This window comes from Giraffa tippelskirchi, chromosome 6, assembly GCF_054371585.1.
Source record: "Giraffa tippelskirchi isolate mGirTip1 chromosome 6, T2T-mGirTip1v1.2.pri, whole genome shotgun sequence".
Lineage (NCBI taxonomy): Eukaryota > Metazoa > Chordata > Mammalia > Artiodactyla > Giraffidae > Giraffa > Giraffa tippelskirchi.
Genome location: NC_137280.1, coordinates 34,955,680 through 34,981,141, shown reverse-complemented (window position 1 = coordinate 34,981,141; position 25,462 = coordinate 34,955,680). Strand labels below are relative to the sequence as shown.

At 43.3% G+C, this 25,462-nt stretch overlaps 1 non-coding gene and 1 pseudogene across 1 annotated transcript; both read right to left on the bottom strand.

The window, feature by feature from the left end:
• Positions 1–1,868: 1,868 nt before the first annotated feature.
• LOC145511761 (U6 spliceosomal RNA) lies at positions 1,869–1,970 on the bottom strand. The gene has a single exon (XR_014058142.1). It is a non-coding gene; the product is annotated as a U6 spliceosomal RNA (small nuclear RNA).
• Positions 1,971–14,116: 12,146 nt separating this feature from the next.
• LOC145510763 (peptidyl-prolyl cis-trans isomerase FKBP4-like) overlaps positions 14,117–25,462 on the bottom strand; it is a 32,130-nt pseudogene continuing 20,784 nt past the window's right edge.

The window sequence follows — 25,462 nt, the reverse complement described above, 5'->3', positions numbered from 1 at the left end:
AGATAAATTAGGTGTTTGAAATTAATATATACACACTACTATATATAAACTAGGTAAACAACAAGGACCTACTATATAGCACAAGGAACTATGTTCAATATCTTGTAATAACCTATAATGGAAAAGAATCTGAATTAGAATATATATATAGTAAGAATATATATATATATATCTGAATCACTTTGATGTACAGTTGAAAATAACACAACATTGTAAATTAATGATGCACCTCAATAAAAATTTTATTTATATGCTACATTAAATGATCTACCCCACTACACTTTTGGAAATGCTGCCCAGAAATAACACCCTTTTTATACCTCATGACTCCTTCTGAAGAATTTCTTCATGAGAAAGTAAATACATTGGGATTTTCTCATTTTTTAAAAGACTGAGATATGTTTTCTTACGTAATGAAACCCAGATCTTTCTTCATTGTTCCATGTAGCAGTCACACGTAGCCCCACAACATGGTGACACAGACACATTCTCATTCAGAGAAACAACACACACACGCAGACCCACACACATTCCCAAACCTACCTTCTTAAAATGGATGTTTTTCAAATTGGCAAACAGGAAGAAAATTTATCAATTTTTATACTTACAAAATGTCCTCATACTGGTCAATTTAATAGCAATTTTGAGGGAAATAAATTTATTCACATTTTTCAAATGTGTCAGCATAAAACTGTATATTTAAAAAAAATCATATATATCCTTGATTTGCATAACTGCCTTAACATTTAACTATAAAGTTGAGATTTCATGGCTAGCCTTTTTTGAAAAATCAAAATGAAAGTAGGCTCATTGGAGAAAACAGTTTTTCTTGTTTTAAAAAGATTTCAGTTTTGCCCATCGCTTGAAACCTTGGGTTATGGACACATCAGCATGTAATTTTGCCTGAGACATATTAAATAATTATTTGAATCACACTGTCTTTTCTTGTAAAAAGGGTCTTTATCTGCTTCAGAACAGGATCACTGCTATAGGGTAATCCATGTTTAAAGAGCTCTGTAAGGTGCGGAAGAGAATAACTTGGTTATGTCTTAAAGATTTAACATAGAGGGTTTCATTTCATAATTTAAAAATTATTTATTGCTAAGACTGTTTTTTCCTTTACACAGTGGTTATAAGAGCATTTTCTTACAATTCTTAAGCAGTTCATTATTTGGGCTTTGGTTTTAAAATATCCTGGATTTTTAAAAGTTGCATTTAGTCTGAGTACTATCTACCCCTTTTGCATTTTATTATACGATGAATTTCTCCTATTCTTTGTACATATTTATCATGGAACAGTGGGATTTTAGAACTGTGAGTGGTCATGGCAGTCCGTTAGTTTTTATCCAACCATTTCATTTGGTAATGGTGACCCAGAGGGAGTCATTTTTGCATGTGATTTCTCCAAGATATCTCATTTCTATGATGCAGCAGCTCTTTTTAACAGAGGGAACATTGTGTACTAGAGGTGAACCACAGCCCAGACACCATCACTGACCTTTCCTGGAGCAAACCTTCTTCAGAATGCAGAAGATTTAGAAGAACACCACATGCTGAGACCTGATCATCCCAAGTCCTGCCCTTGGAAACATCGACTGCATGGCACCGTGGCACCATGGCACGATCACCGTGGCAGAGTGAGCCCATCACTATAGGTTGCCCACCCTGAGCTGAGACATACACTGCTGGTGAGGTTCCTGCTCTTCCTTTTTTTGCCCTGTGTCTTGGTCCCTGATACACTTGGGTGGAAAGCAGCATATTAAACTGAAAAACCTCTGAACAGAAAGTTCTGCCACATGTGAGGTATGTGACCCCAGGCAAGGCACTTAACAGCTTTAGTTCTTAAGAGACTGGATTAGATGATCTCTAAGATAAATGAACGCTTCTCGAATTTGCATGTCATCCTTGCGCAGGGGCCATGCTAATCTTCTCTGTATCGTTCCAATTTTAGTATATGTGCTGCAAAGCCTTTGACTGTGTGGGTCACAATAAACTGTGGAAAATTCTGAAAGAGATGGGAATACCAGACCATCTGACCTGTCTCTTGAGAAACCTGTATGCAGGTCAGGAAGCAACAGTTAGAACTGGACATGGAACAACAGACTGGTTCCAAATAGGAAAAGGAGTACGTCAAGGCTGTATATTGTCACCCTGCTTATTTAACTTATATGCAGAGTACATCATGAGAAACGCTGGGCTGGAAGAAACACAAGCTGGAATCAAGATTGCCGGGAGAAATATCAATAACCTCAGATATGTGGATGACACCACCCTTATAGCAGAAAGTGAAGAAGAACTAAAGAGCCTCTTGATGAAAGTGCAAGAGGAGAGTGAAAAAGTTGGCTTAAGCTCAACATTCAGAAAACTAAGATCATGGCATCTGGTCCCATCACTTCATGGGAAATAGATGGGGAAAGAGTGGAAACAGTGTCAGACTTTATTTTTTTGGGCTCCAAAATCACTGCTGATGGTGATTGCAGCCATGAAATTAAAAGACGCTTACTCCTTGGAAGGAAGGTTATGACCAACCTAGATAGCATATTTAAAAGCAGAGACGTTACTTTGCCAACAAAAGTCCGTCTTGTCAAGGCTATGGTTTTTCCAGTGGTCATGTATGGATGTGAGAGTTGGACGGTGAAGAAAGCTGAGCGCTGAAGAATTGATGCTTTTGAACTGTGGTGTTGGAGAAGACTCTTGAGAGTCCCTTGGACTGCAAGGAGATCCAATCAATCCATCCTAAAAGAGATCAATTCTGGGTGTTCATTGGAAGGTCTGATGTTGAAGCTGAAACTCCAATACTTTGGCCACCTCATGCAAAGGGTTGACTCATTGGAAAAGACCCTAATGCTGGGTAGGATTGGGGGCAGGAGGAGAAGGGGACGACAGAGGGTGAGATGGTTGGATGGCATAACCAACTCGATGGACATGGGTTTGGGTAGACTCCGGGAGTTGGTGATGGACAGAGAGGCCTGGCGTGCTGCAGTTCATGGGGTCGCAAAGAGTCGGACACAACTGAGCGACTGAACTGAAGATAAATGAGAAAAAAACAACAGTAGCTTGTGTGTGTGTGTGCTCAGTTGTGTCTGACCCTTTGCGACACTGGACTGTAGCCTGCCAGGCTCCTCTGTTCATGGGATTTTCCAGGCAGGAATATCGGAGTGGGTTGCCATTTCCTTCTCCAGGAGATCTTCCCAACCCAGGGATTATCTGTCACTGTTTCCATTGTTTCCCCATTTATTTGCCATGAAGTGATGGGACCGGATGCCATGATCTCAGCTTTTTGAATGTTGAGTTTTAAGCCAGCTGTTTCACTCTCCTCTTTCACTTTCATCAAGAGGCTCTTTAGTTCCTCTTCACTTTCTGCCATAAGGGTGATGTCTTCTGCATATCTGAGGTTATTGATATTTCTCCCTGCAACCTTGATTCCAGCTTAGGCTTCATCCAGCCTGCCATTTTGCATGGTGTACCCTGTATATAAGTTAAATAAACAGGGTGACAATATACCAGCCTTGATGTACTCCTTTCCTGATCTGGAACCAGTCCATTTTCCCATGTCCGGTTCTAAATGTTGCTTCTTGACCTGCATACAGATTTTTCAGGAGGCAGGTCAGGTAGTCTGGTATTACCATCTCTTGAAGAATTTTCCACAGTTTATTGTGATCCACACAGTCAAAGGCTTTGGTATAGTCAATAAAGCAGAAGTAGATATTTTTCTGGAACTCTCTTGCTTTTTCTATGAGCCAATAGATCTGGGCAATTTGATCTCTGGTTCTTCTGCCTTTTCTAAATCCAGCTTGAACATCTGGAAGTTCTCGGTTCATGTACTGTTGGAGCCTCCCTTGGAGAATTTTGAACATTACTTTGCTAGCTTGTGAGATGAGTGCAGTTGTCTGGTAGTTTAAACATTCTTTGGCACTACCTTTCTTTGGGATTGGAATGAAAATGGACCTTTTCCAGTCTTGTGGCCACTGCTGAGTTTTCCAAATTTGCTGGCATATTGAGTACAGCCCTTTCATAACATCATCTTTTAGGATTTGAAATAGCTCAACTGGGATTCCATCACCTCCACTAGCTTTGTTCATAGTGATGCTTCCTAAAGCCCACTTGACCTTACATTCCAGGATGTCTGGCTCTAGGTGAGTGATCACATCACTGTGGTTATCTGGGTCACTAAGGTCCTTTTTATGTAGTTCTTCTGTGTATTCTTGCCACCTCTTCTTAATATCTTCTGCTTCTGTTAGGTCCATACTATTTATGTCCTTTATTGTGCCCATCTTTGCATGAAATGTTCCCTTGATATCTCTGATTTTCTTGAAGAGATCTCTAGTCTCTCCCCTTCTATTGTTTTCCTCTATTTCTTTGCATTGATCACTGAGGGAGGCTTTTCTTGGGCTCCAAAATCATTGCAGTTGGTGACTGCAGGCTTGAAATTACAAGACACTTGCTCCTTGGAAGAAAAGCTATGACAAACCTAGAGAGCATATTAAAAAGCAGAAACATTACTTTGCCCACAAAGGTCTGTCTAGTCAAAGCTATGGTTTTTCCAGTAGTCATGTGTAGATGTGAGAGTTGGACCATAAAGAAAGCTGAGCGCCGAAGCATTGATGCTTTTGAACTGTGGTGTTGGAGAAGACTCTTGAGAGTCCCTTGGACTGCAAGGAGATCCAACCAGTCCATCCTAAAAGAAATCAGTCCTGAATATTCATTGGAAGGACTGATGCTGAAACAATCTCCAATACTTTGGCCACTTGATGCAAAGAACTGACTCATTTGAAAAGACCTCGATGCTTGGAAAGATTGAAGGCAGGAGGAGAAGGGGACAACAGAGGATAAGATGGTTAGATGGCATCACTGATTCGATGGACATGAATTTGAGCAAGCTCCGTGATGGACAGGGAGGCCTGGTGTGCTGCAGTTCTTGGGATCGCAAAAGTCAGACACGACTGAGCGACTGAACTGAACTAAACTTGGTTGCCTTGCCATAATTCAGCCTTCCTTGCTGCCCCTTATGTTGTTCAGTTGCCCGGTCGTGTCCGACTCTTTGTGACCCCATGGACTACAGTACACCAGGCCTCTCTGTCCCTCACCATCTCCCGAAGTTTACCCAAGTTCATGTCCATTGCATTAGTGATGCCATCTGGCCATCTCATCCTCTGACACCTCTTCTCCTTCTGCCCCTTAAGCCAGAAACAAAAAGAATGGAGGGGGGATTCATGGAAGATTGTGGTCTATCTCATGGAAGGATGAAAGTGTTGTGAAGTTGGGGCCATGGAAAGTAGAGAACGTATTTATTATTATTTTTAAAATAATGAGAATGAATAGCAATAAACATGGAAAAAGGGGAAAAAAGCATATTTTTGAGAAGATGGAAGTCAAGATATGAGGATTTAAAACATGATGTGGGGATTGTGTAGGAGACTGCCTTTCTAGCTCATCTTAAAGCCCTTTCTCAGAGAGGGACCTTCCTCTCTATAAGAAATCAACATCCTCAACTCTGGGTGACTGGCTCGGGGTGGACACGTGACTGAGTTGATCAGTCTCATATTTGCCCTCACATTTGGCTATGAGATTCAGTGTGTAGTGTTCCTGGAACTAAGGTGGTGTAAATAAAACTCTTCTCTGACTTCACTGATCACATGTTCAGAGGAGCAGCGGAACAGGTCTGCACAGGTGAAAAGGTAAGGGCTCCTGGAGAAAAATAGAAACAAAAGGCAGAAACGGGGAAGGCATTCTGTCTCACTCCTGATGACCTTTGAGTTTGGAACCAAGTCCTTTCTGGGCCAGGGTGCACCTGCCCTTGGGTGCCATGAAATATGCTTATGGCCCTGAATCCTGACAGTAAACTCCCTGGGTAAACATTGTTAAGGCATCATATAAAAGAGGGCGGGAACATTCTTGTCTAGTTTAGGCTAATGGGGAAGATCAGTAAAGATAAAACATGTATTTGGTCTGGAAGTTTGGTTGTTAGACAGCAGAGGAAAGGGTGGAATCCCAGAAAAATCGAAGCTGTCAGTTTCACAAGGTCTTTGCACAAGCTGCCCCACCCCCATATCCCCATCTCTCTTCCTCCCCAGCTCTCCTCAAGGTTGGCGCCTCTTAACCAGTGCGAGTGTTAGTCCCTCAGTCCTATCCGACTCTGTGCAACCCTATGGACTGGAACCCACCAGGTTCCTCTGTCCATGGGATTCTCCAGGCAAGAATACTGGAGTGGGTTGCCATTTCCTTCTCCAGGGCATCTTCCTGACCCAGGGATCAAACCTAGGTCTCCTGCATTGCAGGTAGATTCTCTACCATCTGAGCCACAGGGGAAGCTCATTAAAGACAAGTGGAGGTGCTGCTAAATAAAGTCAGCACCTCAGGGGACCTTTCCTCCTCTGTCCCAGTGCTTCTATCCCTGACTTTCCCTCAGACCATAAAGAAATACACTAATGATTTCCAAATAAACACATTCCACAAAATGAGTATCGTTTGATTAAATTTAATAATAAACTTATTAACATTATCCTCTATCCTTATTTCAAGTTTCAGCTAGTAGATTAGCTAAGAATGTTTCTCTCCCATTATTTTTCAACTCACTCCTAAACAGTCATCACCCCCTCAGTTCTATTAGGTCAAAACTTTTGGTTCAATACTGAAAACTACAGTCAGTCTTCTGGATTTTTCTAAGCATGTCTTGGATGCTCAAGAGATAACCTCTGCTTTCCACCCAATTCTAGGTAAAAGAAATGATATTATCTAAAAACTTCCCTCCATAAGGAAAGCTAGCAATACCCCCAGCTCTGATGCCTCCCCCAGTGACACGAGTAACACAGAGTACAAGACTAAGAGCTCTAAATAGCTGAAAAGTGTTTGTCCATGTGTTCTTTTCCAGGGAGGTCTCCATCCACCTCCCCTCAACCCCCACCCACCACACACTAATCACTGGGATGGAAGGCTGAAGAGGGAGAAAGGAGAGGGAATTCCATCTTTGCTACCTGTGTACTGGGTGTGCTGGGGTCAGTTATTCAGCTTATGCCATCCTCAGACTCCTCACACTGTACAATGGGTCAGTGTTAGTCCTTCAGTCATGTCCAACTCTTTGGGACCCCATGGACTGTAGCCTGCCAAGCTCCTCTGTCCATGGGATTTTCCAGGCAAGAATACTAGAGTGGGTAGCCATTCCCTTCTCCAGGGGATCTTCCCAACTCAGGGTTGGAGCCATGGTCTCCCCATTGTGGGCAGATTATTAATGTCTGAGTCACCAGGGAAGCCTATACAGTTGTGCAGTAGTAATAATACAGTGGGTAAGAGAGTTTTATAGGGTCAATATAAGGATGGCAGATAACATATGTAACTTTATTGCCCAGCATCTTGCACACACACAAAAAATGCCAGCTATTCTTTTTATCCAAGCAGAAGCCCATGTGGACACTCAGTCTATCACTCTTGTCCATTCAGACTTCTCTCCTGGTGTAGCCCTCATCCTGAGTCTTATCTCCTGTCTCTGGACACTATTACAGCTTCCGCTAAATAATGTGTCCTGCCCAATAAAGTTGTTTTCTAGTGTGACAGTGTCCCAAGTCCCATTTTATAAGTTTTTCCTCTTTTCCTCATGGTAATGAGGTCCAGATATAGTCTTGTTGCTTTTATTTTTCTAAGAAAATATATTGCTTCCTTTCTATGTAAATAGCACATGTGCTTAGAATTATTTGGTGATCAATACTAATTAGGTATTCTGTTCAGTGGATGTTTAATGCTTTAATTCTAGACTTTCATCTAGTTAATTTGAATTGGTTAACCCCAACTCTATATTGATTAAATAGTCTTCTTTTTGTTTGACTTCAGCTGTGAGTATAAAAGAAAAAGCAAGGCATGCAATAACATTATGGTGAAATGTTATTTATAAATTCAATTAAAATGAATTCTGTTGAGGCAAAAATTAGAATCCTGTGAAAAATTCTTATCATCTCTCTTTCTCTCCTTCCCCCATCCCTTCAATCTTATTTTCTAATAAATGTTATTCAGACTTGAAACTCTACTGGGAAATTTCACTTTTGGTTTTGAGAAATGTCATCTGCCAGTGGTGGGAATATCAGAATTTTTAAGCAAAGAGATAATAACCTCTCTCAAACATGTTAAAAAGCGTTACAGGGCATTCTCCCTCACTGCTAAATTCTGTAAAAGGAAAAAAAAAAAGACTACCCCCTGGACTAAAGTTAATGAAAAAGTGTTTTCCTAAGAAGAAAGTCTTTTTAGAAAATTAAGAAGAAGCACAGAGATTTGAAATTGCAGTCAGTCAGCAGAAGGACGAACTGGCCCACAGCAACTGCTCGGGCAGAGCTCAACGGCCCCCTTTCTTTCCTTCCTCCTCCCCCCTTCCTTGGGACAGGTCATCAGGATAAATGGCTCTGGCCACAACCAAACATCCTTTTTTCCCCTTCAGTTTCTCAATTCAGCTCAGTTCAGTTCAGTCGCTCAGTTGTGTCCGACTCTTTGCGACCCCATGAACTGCAGCACGCCAGGCCTCCCTGTCCATCACCAACTCCCGGAGTCCACCCAAACCCATGTCCATTGAGTCGGTGATGCCATCCAACCATCTCATCCTCTGTCATCCCCTTCTCCTCCTGCCCTCAATCTTTCCCAGCATCAGGGTCTTTTCAAATGGGTCAGCTCTTTACATCAGGTGGCCAAAGTATTGGAGTTTCAGCTTCAACATCAGTCCTTCCAATGAACACCCAGGATTGATCTCCTTTAGGATGGACTGGTTGGATCTCCTTGTAGTCCAAGGGACTCTCAAGAGTCTTCTCCAACACCACAGTTCAAAAACATCAATGCTTCAGTGCTCTGCTTTCTTTATGGTCCAACTCTCACATCCATACATGACTACTGGAAAAATCATAGCCTTGACTAGACAGATCTTTGTTGACAAAGTGATGTCTCTGCTTTTTAATACGCTGTCTAGGTTGGCCATAACTTTCCTTCCAAGGAGTAAGTGTCTTTTAATTTCATGGCTGTAATCACCATCAGCAGTGATTTTGGAGCCCCCCAAAATAAAGTCAGCTACTGTTTCCACTCTTGCCCCATCTATTTCCCATGAAGTGATGGGACCAGATGCCATGATATTAGTTTTCTGAATGTTGAGCTTTAAGCCAACTTTTTGACTCTCCTCTTGCACTTTCATCAAGAGGCTCTTTAGTTCTTCTTCACTTTCTGCCATAAGGGTGGTGTCATCTGCATATCTGAGGTTCTTGATATTTCTCCCGGCAATCTTGATTTCAGCTTCTGCTTTTTCCAGCCCAGTGTTTCCCATGATGTACTCTGCATGTAAGTTAAATAAGCAGGGTGACAATATACAGCCTTGACGTACACCTTTTCCTATTTGGAACCAATCTGTTGTTCCATGTCCAGTTCTAACTGTTGCTTCCTGACCTGCATACAGGTTTCTCAAGAGGCAGGTCAGTTGGTCTGGTATTCCCATCTCTTTCAGAATTTTCCACAGTCTATTGTGTCTAGCAGGAGAAATAAGGAAGAGTAAGTCCTAGGACTTCCTTGGTGATCTAGAGGGCTAAGATTTTGAGTTCCCAATGCAGGGAGCCTGGATGTGATCGCTTGTCAAGGAATTTGATCCCATAAGTTGGAACTCAAGTTCCCACATGCTACAATCAGAGATCCTGCATACAACAACTAAGACCCAGTGCAGCCAAAGAAATAAAAATAAATAAATTTTAAAGAAAAAGAGAGTAAGCCCCACCCTCTGAAACTTCCTGGGGACCTGGCCTCTTGGGCAGACATCTTATCTCACCCCTGGTGAGTAAACTGAAATTCAAGCTTGACTTCTAAGCCAAGCCCCAAAAGAAGCTCTTGCTTCTAGGTAACCTGAAAAATGGACCTTAGCCTTCTCACTAGTTCTCACCTCATTCCCCATCCCTCCTCCATCCTGAGTCTTGCCCATTTTTAGAGTCCAGCATTGCTGAACCAGCACATGAAAAATTCAGGTCTTTGCTTACTTCTGTGGCAAATGTTCCACTTCTGTTTCTTCTGTATTCCATTCCTTTTCTTCCTTTGTTCCCCTAGATGGGTCAAGTGAAGACTGGAGGACTGATTTAGACAGAAGAAGAGAAAAGATTTCAGAGGCAAAATATTTTAAGGGTGAGTATAGTCTCATTATCTACTGACGGAGGCTAAATTCAGCAGAAGACTGAATGTCTTAGAGTGTGCAGGTGATGCTTATCCATTTCTTCTAATTTGCAGATGACTAAGAATTAAGGTTGTTGTCAAACCTTAGATGAAAAAATAAACAAGTCAGTATAAGTAACAGGACAGACAACCCTAAATGTAGGGAAACTTGCATCCATCCAGGTTCTGGATAAAGAAAGAAACTTAAGGCAAGGGTAATCAAAATAAAACCACCTGTGGGGTCTATAGACCCTTAAGTTTTACTGGCTTCTATGGCTGTCCCTGAGTAGGAAATGGCAACCCACTCTAGTATTCTTGCCTGGAGAAAATTCCAGGAGGAGCCTGGCGGGCTTCAGTCCATAGGGTCGCCAAGAGTCAGACACAACTGAGCATGATATAACAACAAGAATGGCTGTCATCTTTCCAGCCCCCAGCCACAGACTCAAACTGGAAATACTAGGGGCATTCATGATTCAAAATTCACTTCCTCTATCAGATGCCTACACCCCTGAATAGAAAATTAAGTGAAAATGAGGCTATAATCAGCAATCTTTTCTTAACTCTTGAAGATACTGAAGAATTTGCCACTGAAGCAAATAAAAATCCCTAGACTGTCTGGTTAAAGTTGTTCTTGATAATAGGATAGCCCTTGATTATCTGTCAGCTGAGCACAGAGGTAACCATTTGTGTTGTGATCAACAGCTACTACATTTCTGGAGAAGTTGAGACCAAGCTACATAAAGTCACTAAGCCAGCCACTTGGTTTAAAAAAGTGACTCCTTCAGCAGACTTTTTCTCTGATCTGCTTGATTTAAGTTGCTTTGGGTCATAGGGGCCCTGCCTTCAGAGTGCCCTCCAATCATTGGGTATTATTCTGCTTATAGTCTTTCTAATCATCTTTCTGGTTTGCTATGTTCTCTCAAAAGCTTTACATGCATGCATGCAGTTGCTGATGACCAGACAAACGATCTCCCTTTGCCTAGAATGCCAAAAATGGGATGAAGAAAGTCAACTAAGAGAACACGACTTTGCTATTCCAACCTTTTTTTTTTTCCAGTTGGAGATTCAACCTGACTCCAGCATCACCAAGTGGTAGCTCAGAGTGGCACTAATACCTTAAACTTTGACTACAACTGATAAAATTGATCAAAAGGAGGAACTGATAAAGTTAATTTGAATATTGGCACCCATAAAATGGAGGCCACCTCAGTGGCCCAGCCCATGTCACAAATCTAAACTTAAGTCAGCCTGCACTTATGGGAAACCCCTGTCAATGAAACCTAACATATATCTATCATAATCCTCCAAGCCAGCTTTAGCTAGCTTAATTTACCCTAGAAAACAGGACTTTCAGGCTTTCTAAGGAAATCTCTGATCTCCTAGTTAATCATGCCGTGTTTCTGTATCACCTCTTTCTAACTCTCTATAAAACTCCCTCTTGTCTCAGATCCCTAGAGAGCAGTACTCCTCTGCTTATGAGGCACAGTACTCCCTGATTCATGGATTGTTTTCTCTTGAATAAAGGACATCAAACTCTTTACTGAAAAAAAAAGTATAAGCAACAGGGTATAAACAACTAAAAAAGTATGGTCATTGAATTCAGAACATATGCTTTCACATATTGCCACAATTCTAAGTGCTCATGTGAAACTACATTAACAATTTGTACTTAGTAGGTTTGAGCCTGGTAGGTTGCTGCTTTTTATATTTCTAAAGTTTACAATATAGTACCAAGATTTATTAGAGGAACACTTAAGAAATAAAGACAATAATAACTTGTGAATTTTCCTGTCTATCTAATGCCAGAAAAACTAGATGAAATTGAGAAATTCAGTTAACCCATACACATATTGATCCATAGTTATATTCAGTATTATTCTAGATGAGATGTAAGAGAAATCCCACCCTTGAGGAATGTGTGGTCAGTGAACAAACTGCTCAGTGACAGATGGCTTGGTGGGTCTTCATCCCAATCTTTCTGATTACAGTTGTCAGGATCTGCACATGTTTTATGCCCTCTCTAAGCCTCAGTTTCTTCATCCACAGAATGGGATAATATTAATATTTACTTTCTATGTTTAACAAGATTAAATAAAATGCTAATGTCTATAAATTGCTGAGAATAATGCCTGGAATGCGGTGAACCCTCAAAAACTATTACATACCAACTAGTTGGGAAGTAAAGACTAGAAGTCATTCATTTTATGTCAAAATAAGTTAACATTTAGAATAGATATACTTGGATGTTTGCCAACATTTTTATCTTTTCTTTTTGGTCAAAGAGTTGAAACCAGATGGGATATTGTACAATTACAAACCTACAAGTCTTCCTGTTTCTTTTAATTTGATACCTAATTTGGGCATATGTGGGTAAAAGAAACCAGAGAATATTCCTCTGACTAATACCTGAAAACAAGAGTTACAGATTAGGGTTTTCAGAACAAACAACAAAACCAAAGCCCTGGCTATCTACACAGAAAGTGTTCTCTAAGGCTTGACAGGATTCTTTGACCTTTGTTTTATGAAACATGGACAATCTTACATTTGATTGGTGAATTTCCTGGCTTTTTTTTTTCTTCTTAAACCATGTTCCCTGCCTGCAAAGCTAAACCTATTTATGGTGAGCACTGTTTTTTCAATTAGGTTTATTTTCATTTTCCCATAGGCCAAGTTAGCTGAGAATGTCCCAAAGTTTATTTTCCTTTCCTTTCCTTTGTAGAATGGTTTTTAAAATTAAAATATACAGCACTTATATCTATTGATTTTTTTGAAATACTGTCTAAATTTTTTTTCTTTTTTTCACATTTAATGCTCCATCATGAGACGTATTATTCAAAACGCTTTTCACTATTCAAAAATGCTTCTCAGAGTGTAATGGTAGTCCATTTTTGTGGTCAGCTCTTCGAGAGCAAGGATCAAGTCCATTCCGCCAACTTTGTGAAGTGTCTCGTACAATCTGGTGCTCAGCAGAGTACTTAAGAAAGCTGGTGTTTGTGACTTGGCTTTTCCCCAAACTTTTCAGCTGGATGTCAGCATTCCATCCAGATTGTCAATTTCTCAAGCTTAATATTGGCAAGACATCCTTTCCAAGAGGCCCCTCCTTTTGGGGGTAGGGGTGGGGTAGGGAGAAAAGGACTCTAAGCTCCGCATCAACTTTCTAATAGTTTTGTAACACACTATTCTCTGGTGAGAACCCTGGGTGAGAGCGAGTCTTAGCTAAGAACTTTGCTTTCGGAAGAGCGCTTCAGGTTTACAGCCCTTGGGGAAGAGGGTTTGCTCATCCCTGGAAAACTGCGGGCGGCTCTCGGGGGCTGGGAAGGTCAGCGCAGCTGGAGAGGGGCCCTCTAGCCTCGGGGGAAGGGGAGAGTCCCGGTTCGCTCCCGGGGCGCTCCCCGCGGGCTGGGGTGGACGGCGCCCCGGCCCCCGGAGCTCCTCCCCGCGCGGCCTCCCGCCCGCCGGCCGCGGTCCCCGCCCGCGCCAGCGCTCGGCTGCCGGCTCCCGCCCCTCCTCCCGCCCAGAGGCGCGGGGGCAGGAATTCGGCCGCCGAGCTCCCCGGGGCACCGTGCCCTGGAGGGCTGGGCCGCGCCCTCCTCCCCGGCTCCTTTCCCCCCCAGCTCCCCTCCTCCCGGCCTCCCCCTCCCAGCGCTCTCCCCTCCCCATCCCGGCGGCTCCGGGCTCCTCCCGTTCCCCTCCTCCCCGCACTCCTTCTCCCTGCCCCCCACCCACGCTCCCTCTCCCTTCCTTCTTTCCTCGCCTGGGCCCTTCTTCCTGCTCCCCTCTCCTCCCCGCTCCCCTCCGCTTTTCCTCCAGATCCCCATCCTCTCCCCTTCCCCTCCCCTTCCCCTCCCCTCCCCTCCCTCTTCCTCCTCTGCTCCCTCCGTGCGCGCCTTCTCCGGGCTCCCCCACCTCTTTCCTCCTCCGTTCCTCCCTGGAACCCCTCCCCTCTCCGCTCCTCCCCCCGTTATCCCTCTCCTCTGCTCCCCGCCTTCCTCCCGGGCTCCTCTTTCTCGGTTCGCGGAGCTCCCACGCGGTTGCTATGGAGGCGGCCGCGGCTGCTAGCCGCCCGCCAGGAGCTGCCCTGGGGCCCCGGGGACGGAGCGGTGACTCTGCCCGAGGCCGTGGCGCCTCGCCCCCTTGGGGCCCGGGAACAAAGCGCACCCTCCCCCATCTCGGGAGTGCGCTGCAAGACCTTCAGGCGCCCCGGACCCGGAGGGCGAATCTGCCGGCCCCTCTGGGGAACGGACCCCAGGGGTCGGGGTGACAGCTGCGTGCTACCGAGCTACCTTGTGGCCCCCCGAAGATCACTCCCGCTCTCCTCATCCCTACCCCCCATCCCAGAGGTGTCTCTGAGGCCGGGGGACGGCCAGATGGCCCCATTAAAAAGGATCGTCCCCTTTTGTTGGGGGGCCCGAAGCAGCGCCCAGGCCAATTTACATAGGAAAATGGGGTTTGTGTCCCCAATTCAGGGCTGTGCCCCGGCAGCTGGTGGTTCTGTCTTCGTGTCAGGAGCCCACAGCATGATGTTTAAATTGACTTGATGTGTGCAGATGTTTGCGTGTGAATAGCAATTGATTTGAGAACCGGTAGCTATTAGGTCAGGCTTGGAGAAACTCAGTTCACAGAGGAAATTTTTATCAGCCTGGGCACAACGTAAGATAGTAGAATGGAAGTGTCCTGCTGAAGACTTAGGATGCTCTCTTAGAGAACTCACAGTTTATCACTTTGTCAGGGAATCTAAAAAGCCCAATAGTTGGACCTGAAGAGAATTTTGAAATCCTTACTGTTTTCATTTTGGTTGTTCCTTGTTAAAGTTGTAAGGTTGAACATAAAAAAAGAGGTGAGGAGGACTGCTAAGACTTCAAAGTGATCGATGAAAGATCTAATCTAATTCATTTCATTAAAATAACTCAGCCAGCTGCTATAGCCTGTAGCAGACTGAAAGTTGTCACTAGTTTGAAATCAGTAGTTTAAACATGTATACGTAAATGATAGACTGTTTAGAACAGAGAGGACCTTCAATTCTTATTTTACCAGTAAGGAATTTGAATCTCAGAGAGGTTAAGTGATCTTCCCAAGATCATAACAACTCTTGGAATATGATCTCAACGAAGGAAAGGGAAACTTTAAGACAGAAGATTTAGGAGCCCTTGAAAATACCTTAATCAAGACGCTCTCAAACCTTTCCACCAGTCTGCTGGAGCCACCAACAGGTAACTCCCTAGAAGACAAGGAATGGAGAGGAATTTTTTTCCCTCTGTCTCCATGCATTCATCAACTTCAGCTCAAGTCTGTTGTTCTTGTTTAGTTGCTAAGTCCTGTCCAACTCTTTTTCGACCCCATAGACTAGCCTGTCTGTCCATGGGATTTCCCAGGCAAGAATACTGGAGTGGGTTGCCATTTCTTTCTCCAGGGGACCTTCCTGACCCAGGGATCGGGCCAGTGTCTCCTGCATTGGCACGCAGATTCTTTACCACTGAGCCACCAGGAAAGCCACAGGGCTTTGGGGCCAATTTTAGCCACTGGAGTCTTTCTGAACCCTGAACTGAAACTTGTGACTTCATTTCCATCAGAGTGTTCATTTTGTGATGAAATAGAATGGGACTGGTTAGAATTTGTATGAAATGGGAAATCAAAGCTGGGCAGGAACCCTCTGGTCTCATTTTCAGGAAGAAAGCCAAAGTGATCAGTGGAACTAGTGTTCATCTTGCTTGAAGGTGGGATAGCTAATTTGGAAAGGCTTTGTGGTTAAGACTCTGTACTCCCAATGCAAGGGGTGTGGATTTTATCCCTGGTTGGGAAACTAAGATCCTACATGCTCCAAAAAAACATTGAAAAGAACCTTTGAAATGTGATCTCCTTACTTCAAGGATTGTGTTGGAAGAGTTTTATCTGCTAAACTTGCCAGTAGACTTATGTTGGAAAAAACTTCTGCCTTTAAACTTGAAGTGACTGGGAAAAATTAGGAAAGAGTGTTTCTGGGTAAGATTTTAGAAGAGTTGTAGAATGCCACATAAAAGAAGAACATAAGTTCACACACTGTACTTCAAACATGAGAAATACCGAGAATGTGCAGCTGGGTTGGAACTGGAAATGGGTGTTAATTTCTGCTCTGCTTCTCCTACCAAACAAAGCAGCAGTTTGCTTGGACCCAAGTGGTACTAACATGAGAGTGTCAAATATGTGATGAGGATATTAAGTAAAGAATATAAGAACCTCTCGATTCTTAGAAAGAGAGTGTTTTTAGAATAATATGTTAGATTTTAAAAATAGCTATATTCAAGAAAATTATTTGAAATGGACTCCCCCATTACTACTACCTACGTACTCTCTTATCTCTCTTTACTGTTTTGACTACCCTTTAGTACTTGTATTGGTTAGTTATTGAGGTGTAACAAACAACCCCAAAAAACTCAACACCAAAAAACAGCTATTTATTAGTATAGCTCATGCCCCTGTGGGTTAGTAGGAGATCAGCTCCTCTAGGTAGGGCACGTTGGTGGCCCTTCTAATGCTGGCTCAGCTTAAGCATGCATCTCAGGGTCTCCTGGAGCTCTGCTTTAGACTAGGTTTGGCTGAGGAAGTTTAGCTGAAACAGCTCTGCTCCATGTCTTTTATCCTTCTGAGACTGGCAGACCATTTCAGGTACCTTCTTCCCATGGCAATGACAGAGGAGCAAGAAGGGTGTGGGAATCATGAAGAGCTCTGGTGCTCTATGTTTTACTAGAGTCAGGAGCTGGTACCCTGCACTTCTACCTTATTCTACTGGCCAAATCAGGTCACATGGCCAGACCTGATCGAATCAAGTCACAATGAAAGAAGGAAGCCTAGCTCACTGCAGAAAACATGACAGAGGGAATGGATAGAGGTAGGGTAAAGAATTAGGGCCTTGAATGCAGTCAAACACAGCTCTCGTCAACATCTGCTAGTAAAACATCCATTTTACCAGTAAGTTTACTCAGAAGTTTGTTTCTCTTCCTGCTAGAATGTAAGCTCCATATGGGCAGGAATTTTTGTCTGCCTTGTTTGTTGTTAATCCTCAATATCTAAAACAGTGGCACATTTTAGATGCTTAATAAGCCTTGGATGAATCTTTAAGGAGGTTTACATTAATTATTTGGCCTATATATAAAGCCCAAATTCCCTGGGACAGAATGTAATTTTATTAGTTTTTCTTCATCTTCTGATTTAAAGATCATGGTTTGCATTTGCTTGCAATGGAAACTGCTGTCTGTTTGGAATAAACATCATTTCTTAAGTTTTTTAAAAATTTCCAGATTTCAAAGTAGTTTAACATTTGTCTAGAACGTATAAATAGGTACTACATAAAAGCTGATTATTAGATGGGCAGAAAATTTGCTGGAGAGGGAGGATTTTACATATATTTTGGCAAAGAATACATTGCTTCTTCCGATGTGGAAATAATACTAATAAAAATTTCAAACTTTCAGAATTTGAATCTGAAAAATTACCAAGATCTTTGAATTTGAAGTGCTCCAAAATGTGTAGGGTACAGGATAGTTGTTGTCATTGTTCAGTCACCAAGTTGTGTCCGACTCTTTGTGACCCCATGGACTGCAGCACGCCAGGTTTCCTTGTCCCTCACCATCTCCTGGAGTCTGCCCAAGTTCATGTCCGTTGAATCAGTCATGCCATCCAACCATCTCATCCTTTGTTGCCCTCTTCTCCTTCTGCCTTCAATCTTACCCAGTATCAGGGTCTTTTCCAATGAGTCAGCTGTTCGCATCAGGTGGCCAAAATAGGTACAGGATAGTACCTACCCAGGACTTCCCTGGTGGCTCAGATGGTAAAGTGTCTGCCTGCAATGCAGGAGACCCCGGTTCAATCCCTGGGTTGGGAAGATCCCCTGGAGAAGGAAATGGCAACCCATTCCAGTACTCTTGCCTGTAAAATCCCATACCCAAATTATCTTTGTTGGCCTTTTGGGTCCACAGAAATTCAGTCATTTCTTACTCCTCTCTACCCCTGTTTACCCTATCCAGAAGACAGAGAGCAAAGGAATTTTCTTAAGGTCATACATTAAAGGGGAATTCCTGTGCAATATTTTTTTTTGTTTCCTTGAAATTTGAATTTATGCTGCCACTTTTTGACTGTGGCAGATGATGTGGTAGGAGATAAAGTAGGTGTTAATGCTCAGTTAAATAAAGGGGAGCTTTGCAAATGTCCATACCTAGCAGCAGGTTAATTTGGGACTCCCGCGAGAAACCCAGGTCTTGGACACTGGAGTGAGTGTCTGAATTGTCATCATGTCAGATGACTAACTCCACAGACACGCAGGTGTTAGTTAGACCTGAAAGCTCGATTCTAGGTGGATCTATAATTTTCGAAAAGACAGGAACCTGGAAAGTTAGGGGCTTAGAAACATCCTGAATTATAGTCATTTCTTCCTCTGTCTCCCTCCCAACCCCCTCCTGTCTCCACCCCTTATCCCCTCCACATCACTCAATAGAGTCCCCACAAAATGACTATTGTGTTATAGATCTATAAGCTGTGAATATTTCTCAGAAAGGTTTTGCTTACAAATTTATGATTAGGGGCTGCCCAGGTGGTGCTAGTAGTGATAAAGAATCCGCCTGCCAATATAGGAGACTCAGGAGATGCAGGTTCGACCCCTGGGTCAGGAAGATCCCCCGGAGAAGGAAATGGCCATCCACTCCAGTATTCTTGCCTGGGAAATCCCATGGACAGAGGAACCTGAAGGGGTGCAGCCCATGGGAACGCAAAGAATCGCCTTATTAATAGTGAGACTCTAAAAGCGCACACATTTTTAGTTTAACTTTGGTCTTTTGGGTTGCAGATTTGGAGATTTAGAGGTTTCTACATTCACCTGGTGAGCTACGGTCCATAGGGTCGCAGATTCAGACATGGCTGAAGCGACTTGGCACAGCACAGCACATTCAGCAAACATTCATCAAGGGGCTCCTGGCTGCACTAAACACGATTAGATGAAGCCCTTGGCCCTGAGAGAGCTCAGAAAGTTGGGGAAGATGTGCAGGTTGATGGGCAGTTTTCAGCACAGGGGGATAAAGGCTGTGGTTGAGGAAGAGTCGGGGTGGGAGCTCAATGGAGACAAAGGAAGCAAGCTAACATTGGAATAATGCCTTCCAATTTGCGCAAGTTCTCTTGCATTCATCTCCTCTCATCCTGGCAGTTTCCCTACCTGCAGGCTGGAACAGGGTATTATCCCCATGATATTCAGAGGAGGAGACAGTGAGAGCTATATGCTTTGTAAGGGGTGAACCAGACTTCACACTTGCATCCCCTGAGGCTCTCTTTCCCGGCTCTTCCATCTTGGTTCTACTCCTGCTCCCTCTCTCCGCCAGGCTTGCATGGTTTCCAGAAGTGTGGTCTGGTCCAGGCCTTGCATCCCTCAGGTGTAAAATGAGGACATGGTTCAGGACGATTTATAAGACCTTGCGTCCGTTTGTTGTTACTGTTCAGTTGCTTCGTCCTGTCTGACTCTTTGAGACCCTGTGGACTGCAGCACACCAGGCTTCCCTGTCCTTCGCTATCTCATGGAGCTTGCTCAAACTCAAGTCCATTGAGTCGATGATGCCATCCAATCATCTCATCCTCTGTTGTCCCCTTCTCCTCCTGCCCTCAATCCTTCCTAGCATCAGGGTCTTTTCCGATGAGGGTCTTTTGCACCCCTAACAGTCTAAAATTCCAAGGACTGTTCCTTTTGTAGTCAGTCTGAGGAAGTTTGATATGAAAGTCCTGTAAGTTTTTATTCGTGTTTTACAAAACCCTTTGCAGCAGGTTGGTCTTAATTTTTTTAAAAAATACCTGTTTCAAGATGAAGACATTGAGGAAGTAGGACCCGCCACTTCTCTGTGGCCCCATAGAGTCCTGGCAGGGTCAGCATTCACGCTTCTGGCTCCTGAGTTTCTGATCTCCTATTCCTCTCTGTGAAATGGCTTTCCTCATACCTCTTAACTTTTATTTTACTTCCTTTTCTAATGGGTATTGTTGAAAATTCTGTTCTGTTATTAAGTGTCCTAAGTGACTTCTTGTTCTAGATGTTTTCAAGTATGTGTGTATGTGTGCCTGAGTGTGTGTACTCCATTATTTGTTCATTGCTCAAAAGAGAAGCTGCACACTGAAAATTGGAGAGTCAAACATTTACTTGCAGACATATTTTTTTTAACTTTTTAATTTTATATGGGAGTATAGCCTATCAACAACGTTGTGATGGTTTCAGATGGACGGTAAGGGAATTTAGTCATACATATATACGTATCCAGTGTCCCTCAAACTTCCCTCCCATCCAGGTTGTTATATAACACTGAGCAGAGTTCCAGATGCTATACAGTAGGTCCTTGTTGGCTATCCATTTTAAATATAGTAGTGTATACATGTCCATCCCAAACTCCCCAGCTATCTCCTCCCCCCATTCTTCCCCTTGGCAACCATAAGTTCATTCTCTAACAGATATATTTTAAAATATTGTTTATTTTGAGTAAATTACCCCAAACAATGGTATACATTCCAAAATGACTTGTGTAAATATTTTTAAGTTTAAGTTGATATTTAATGATTGAGGAATTTCATATATAAAAATCTGGGTTTATGACTTTTCATGAAAGTCAGATCTGGCAACTTAGCCCAGATTTCCTATTATGTCACCAATCAGTCTTACCTTCTTTGGGTTAACTGTGGGCTCACCAGACTTCCTCCCCTTCCTCCTACTCCCAAGTCCTCACCACTGACAGCTCGGTAAGTCATTTAAATCCCTGGTTGGCCCCTTTAGACATTAGTAGTTGGCCTGCTCACCTCAAATATTTGTACCTTAGATGTCCCACCGACACACAAGGAAGCCTGGTGGACCTGGGGTTGACCTGCTCTGAGGCAGCTGATGGCGAGAAGGTGTCTTTCACCTGCAATATCAGGATGAAGTGGGTGGAGTCAAACAGGAGGCCCAAGAAGAAAATGCCAATCAATCAGAAGGAAAGCTTGGGATTGGCTGGGTTATTTGTCCTTTGGACAACAAGCAAGCAAACAGCAGTAACAATAAAATGGGGAGACCAAGGGAGAAAGAAAGGAAGAACAAAATAGGGCTTGTTAAAGGACAAAATGTACCAATGAGAGCAAACTGAAGCAAGACACGAGATGATGAACATGAAAAAATTTATTATTATTATTATTAGGCTTGCAGGATCTCAGTTTCCTGAGCAGTGATTGAACCCCAAGCTGTGGCAATGAAAGTGTAGAATCCTAACCACCAGGCCACCAGGGGATTCTCCATGAACAAATTATTAATTTCTTTAATTCTCAACCACAAAATGGGGTATCTTCCTCAAAGAGTAGTTGAGAAGATAAGAGGCAGTGTATTTAAAGACTTGACCACAGTGCCTGGACTTTGACGACCGAGTGATAACTCACGAGTCTCTGTGTGATGGCTTCACTACATGCTCTAGGAAGTGAAAAATCCATCGCTTTTTCTGGATAAAATTCTATTTTTAAATAAAACATCTGTACTTTGGGGAGGCTTTGAAAATAAGCTTTTGAATATGGCAGCATTTCTCTTCCCAGTTGCATGGGGGCCTCCTGGTCCCACAGGTTACATAGGGCCTACAAAACAGGCACCTACACAGTCAGGGTGACATCTGGAATTCCCAAAGTAAGTGACCTCACCAATCTCCTATGGCAAGCGTTCTGGCTGAGCCCCAACCTGGGTTCAGAGTTTGGCTATGTGTGCCCCTGACAGGGGGTCAACAGCTATATTTGATGGCATCAGGCTGTTCACAGCTATTTTGCTTCTCTTCCTTCCAAGCACATGGTAAGATTGTACTTTTCTGTTTTCTTGAGTTTGGGCACACCTGTGACACTTTGGCTGATGAAATGCATTTAGAGGTGACTTGTGTCACATGGAGCAGCTGCTGGGCCACAGAAGCCAGGGGAGCATGTTAAGATGATACCTCCGTCAGCTTGGTTTCCTAGGTAACCCAGGTGAGTAGAGAAACCCCCTGACTGCCTGCACTGAACACACAGGAGGCTCAAGGAATATACTTTTGCTGCTACTCCACTGTTAATTTTGGTTTGTTACTGCTGCATAACATGGCCTGGAAAGTTAGGTCCATAAATCAAGGCAAATTGGAAATGGTCAAACAGGAGATGGCAAGAGTGAACGTTGACATTCTAGGAATCAGCGAACTAAGATGGACTGGAATGGGTGAATTTAACTCAGATGACCATTATATCTACTACTGTGGGCAGGAATCCCTTAGAAGAAATGGAGTAGCCATCATGGTCAACAAAAGAGTCCGAAAGGCAGTACTTAGATGCAATCTCAAAAACGACAGAATGATCTCTGTTCGTTTCCAAGGCAAACCATTCAATATCACAGTAATCCAAGTCTATGCCCCGACCAGTAATGCTGAAGAAGCTGAACTTGAACGATTCAATGAAGACCTACAAGACCTTCAAGCACTAACATCCAAAAAAGATGTCCTTTTCATTATAGGGGACTGGAATGCAAAAGTAGGAAGTCAAGAAACACCTTGCGTAACAGGCAAATTTGGCCTTGGAGTACAGAATGAAGCAGGGCAAAGGCTAATAGAGTTTTGCCAAGAGAACACACTGGTAATAGCAAACACCCTCTTCCAACAACACAAGAGAAGACTCTACATGTGGACATCACCAGATGGTCAACACTGAAATCAGATTGATTATATTCTTTGCAGCCAAAGATGGAGAAGCTCTATACAGTCAGCAAAAACAATACCAGGAGAAGACTGTGGCTCAGATCATGAACTGCTTATTGCCAAATTCAGACTTAAATTGAAGAAAGTAGGGAAAACCATTAGTCCATTCAGGTATGACCTAGATCAAATCCCTTATGAGTATACAGTAGAAGTGACAAATAGATTTAAGGGACTAGATCTGATAGACAGTGCCTGACGAACTATGGACAGAGGTTTGTGACATTGTACAGGAGACAGGGATCAAGAAAATCCCCATGGAAAAGAAATGCAAAAAGGCAAAACGGCTGTCTGAGGAGTCCTTACAGATAGCTGGGAAGAGAAGAGAAGCGAAAAGCAAAGGAGAAAAGGAACGATATTCCCATCTAAATGCAGAGTTCCAAAGAATAGCAAGGAGAGATAAGAAAGCCTTCCTCAGCGATCAGTGCGAAGAAATAGAGGAAAACAACAGATTGGGAAAGACTAGAGATCTCTTCAAGAAAATTAGAGATACCAAAGGAACATTTCATGCAAAGATAGGCTCGATAAAGGACAGAAATGGTATGGACCTAACAGAAGCAGAAGATATTAAGAAGAGGTGGCAAGAATACACAGAAGAACTGTACAAAGAAGATCTTCATGACCCAGATAATCACGATGGTGTGATCACTCACCTAGAGCCAGACATCCTGGAATATGAAGTCAAGTGGGCCTTAGAAAGCATCACTACGAACAAAGCTAGTGGAGGTGATGGAATTCCAGTTGAGCTATTTCAAATCCTCAAAGGTGATGCTGTGAAAGTGCTGCACTCGATATGCCAGCAAATTTGGAAAACTCAGCAGTGGCCACAGGACTGGAAAAGGTCAGTTTTCGTTCCAATCCCAAAAAAAGACAATGCCAAAGAATGCTCAAACTACCACACAATTGCACTCATCTCACACGCTAGTAAAGTAATGCTCAAAATTCTCCAAGCCAGACTTCAGCAATATGTGAACCATGAACTTCCAGATATTCAAGCTGGTTTTAGGAAAGGCAGAGGAACCAGAGATCAAATTGGCAACATCCACTGGATCATCGAAAAAGCACGAGAGTTCCAGAAAAACATTTATTTCTGCTTTATTGACTATGCCAAAGCCTTTGACTGTGTGGATCACAATAAACTGTGGAAAATTCTGAAAGAGATGGGAATACCAGACCATCTGACCTGTCTCTTGAGAAACCTGTATGCAGGTCAGGAAGCAACAGTTAGAACTGGACAGGGAACAACAGACTGGTTCCAAATAGGAACGTCAAGGCTGTATATTGTCACCCTGCTTATTTAACTTATATGCAGAGTACATCATGAGAAACGCTGGGCTGGAAGAAACACAAGCTGGAATCAAGATTGCCGGGAGAAATATCAAGAACCTCAGATATGCAGATGACACCACCCTTATGGCAGAAAGTGAAGAAGAACTAAAGAGCCTCTTGATGAAAGTGAAAGAGGAGAGTCAAAAAGTTGGCTTAAAGCTCAACATTCAGAAAACTAAGATCACCAGATGCCAGTGACGGCATCTGGTCCCGTCACTCCATGGGAAATAGATGGGGAAACAGTGGAAACAGTGTCAGACTTTATTTTTTGGGGCTCCAGAATCACTGCTGATGGTGACTGCAGCCATGAAATTAGAAGACGCTTACTCCTTGGAAGGAAGGTTATGGCCAACCTAGATAGCATATTTAAAAGCAGAGACATTACTTTGCCAACAAAAGTCCGTCTAGTCAAGGCTATGGTTTTTCCAGTGGTCATGTATGGATGTGAGAGTTGGACAGTGAAGAAAGCTGAGCACCGCAGAATTGATGCTTTTGAACTGTGGTGTTGGGGAAGACCCTTGAGAGTCCCTTGGACTGCAAGGAGATCCAATCAATCCATCCTAAAAGAGATCAATCCTGGGTGTTCATTGGAAGGACTGATGTTGAAGCTGAAACTCCAATACTTTGGCCACTTCATGCGAAGGGTTGACTCACTGGAAAAGACCCTAATGCTGGGTAGGATTGGGGGCGGGAGGAGAGGGGAACGACAGAGGATGGGATGTTTGGATGGCATCACCGACTTGTTGGACATGGGTTTGGGAAGACTCCGGGAGTTGGTGATGGACAGAGAGGCCTGGCGTGCTGCAGTTCATGGGGTCGCAAAGAGTCGGACATGAATGAGCAACTGAACTGACTCCTTGGAAGGAAGGATATGCCAACGTAGATAGTATGTTTAAAAGCAGAGACGTTACTTTGCCAACAAAAGTCCGTCTAGTCAAGGCTATGTTTTTTCCAGTGGTCATGTATGGATGTGAGAGTTGGACGGTGAAGAAAGCTGAGCACCGCAGAATTGATGCTTTTGAACTGTGGTGTTGGAGAAAACTCATGAGAGTCCCTTGGACTGCAAGGAGATCCAATCACTCCATCCTAAAGGAGATCAATCCTGGGTGTTCATTGGAGGGACTGATGTTGAAGCTGAAACTCCAATCCTTTGGCCACCTCATGCGAAATGTTGACTCATTGGAAAAGACCCTAATGGTGGGTCGGATTGAGGGCAGGAGGAGAAGGGGATGACAGAGGATGAGATGGTTGGATGGCAT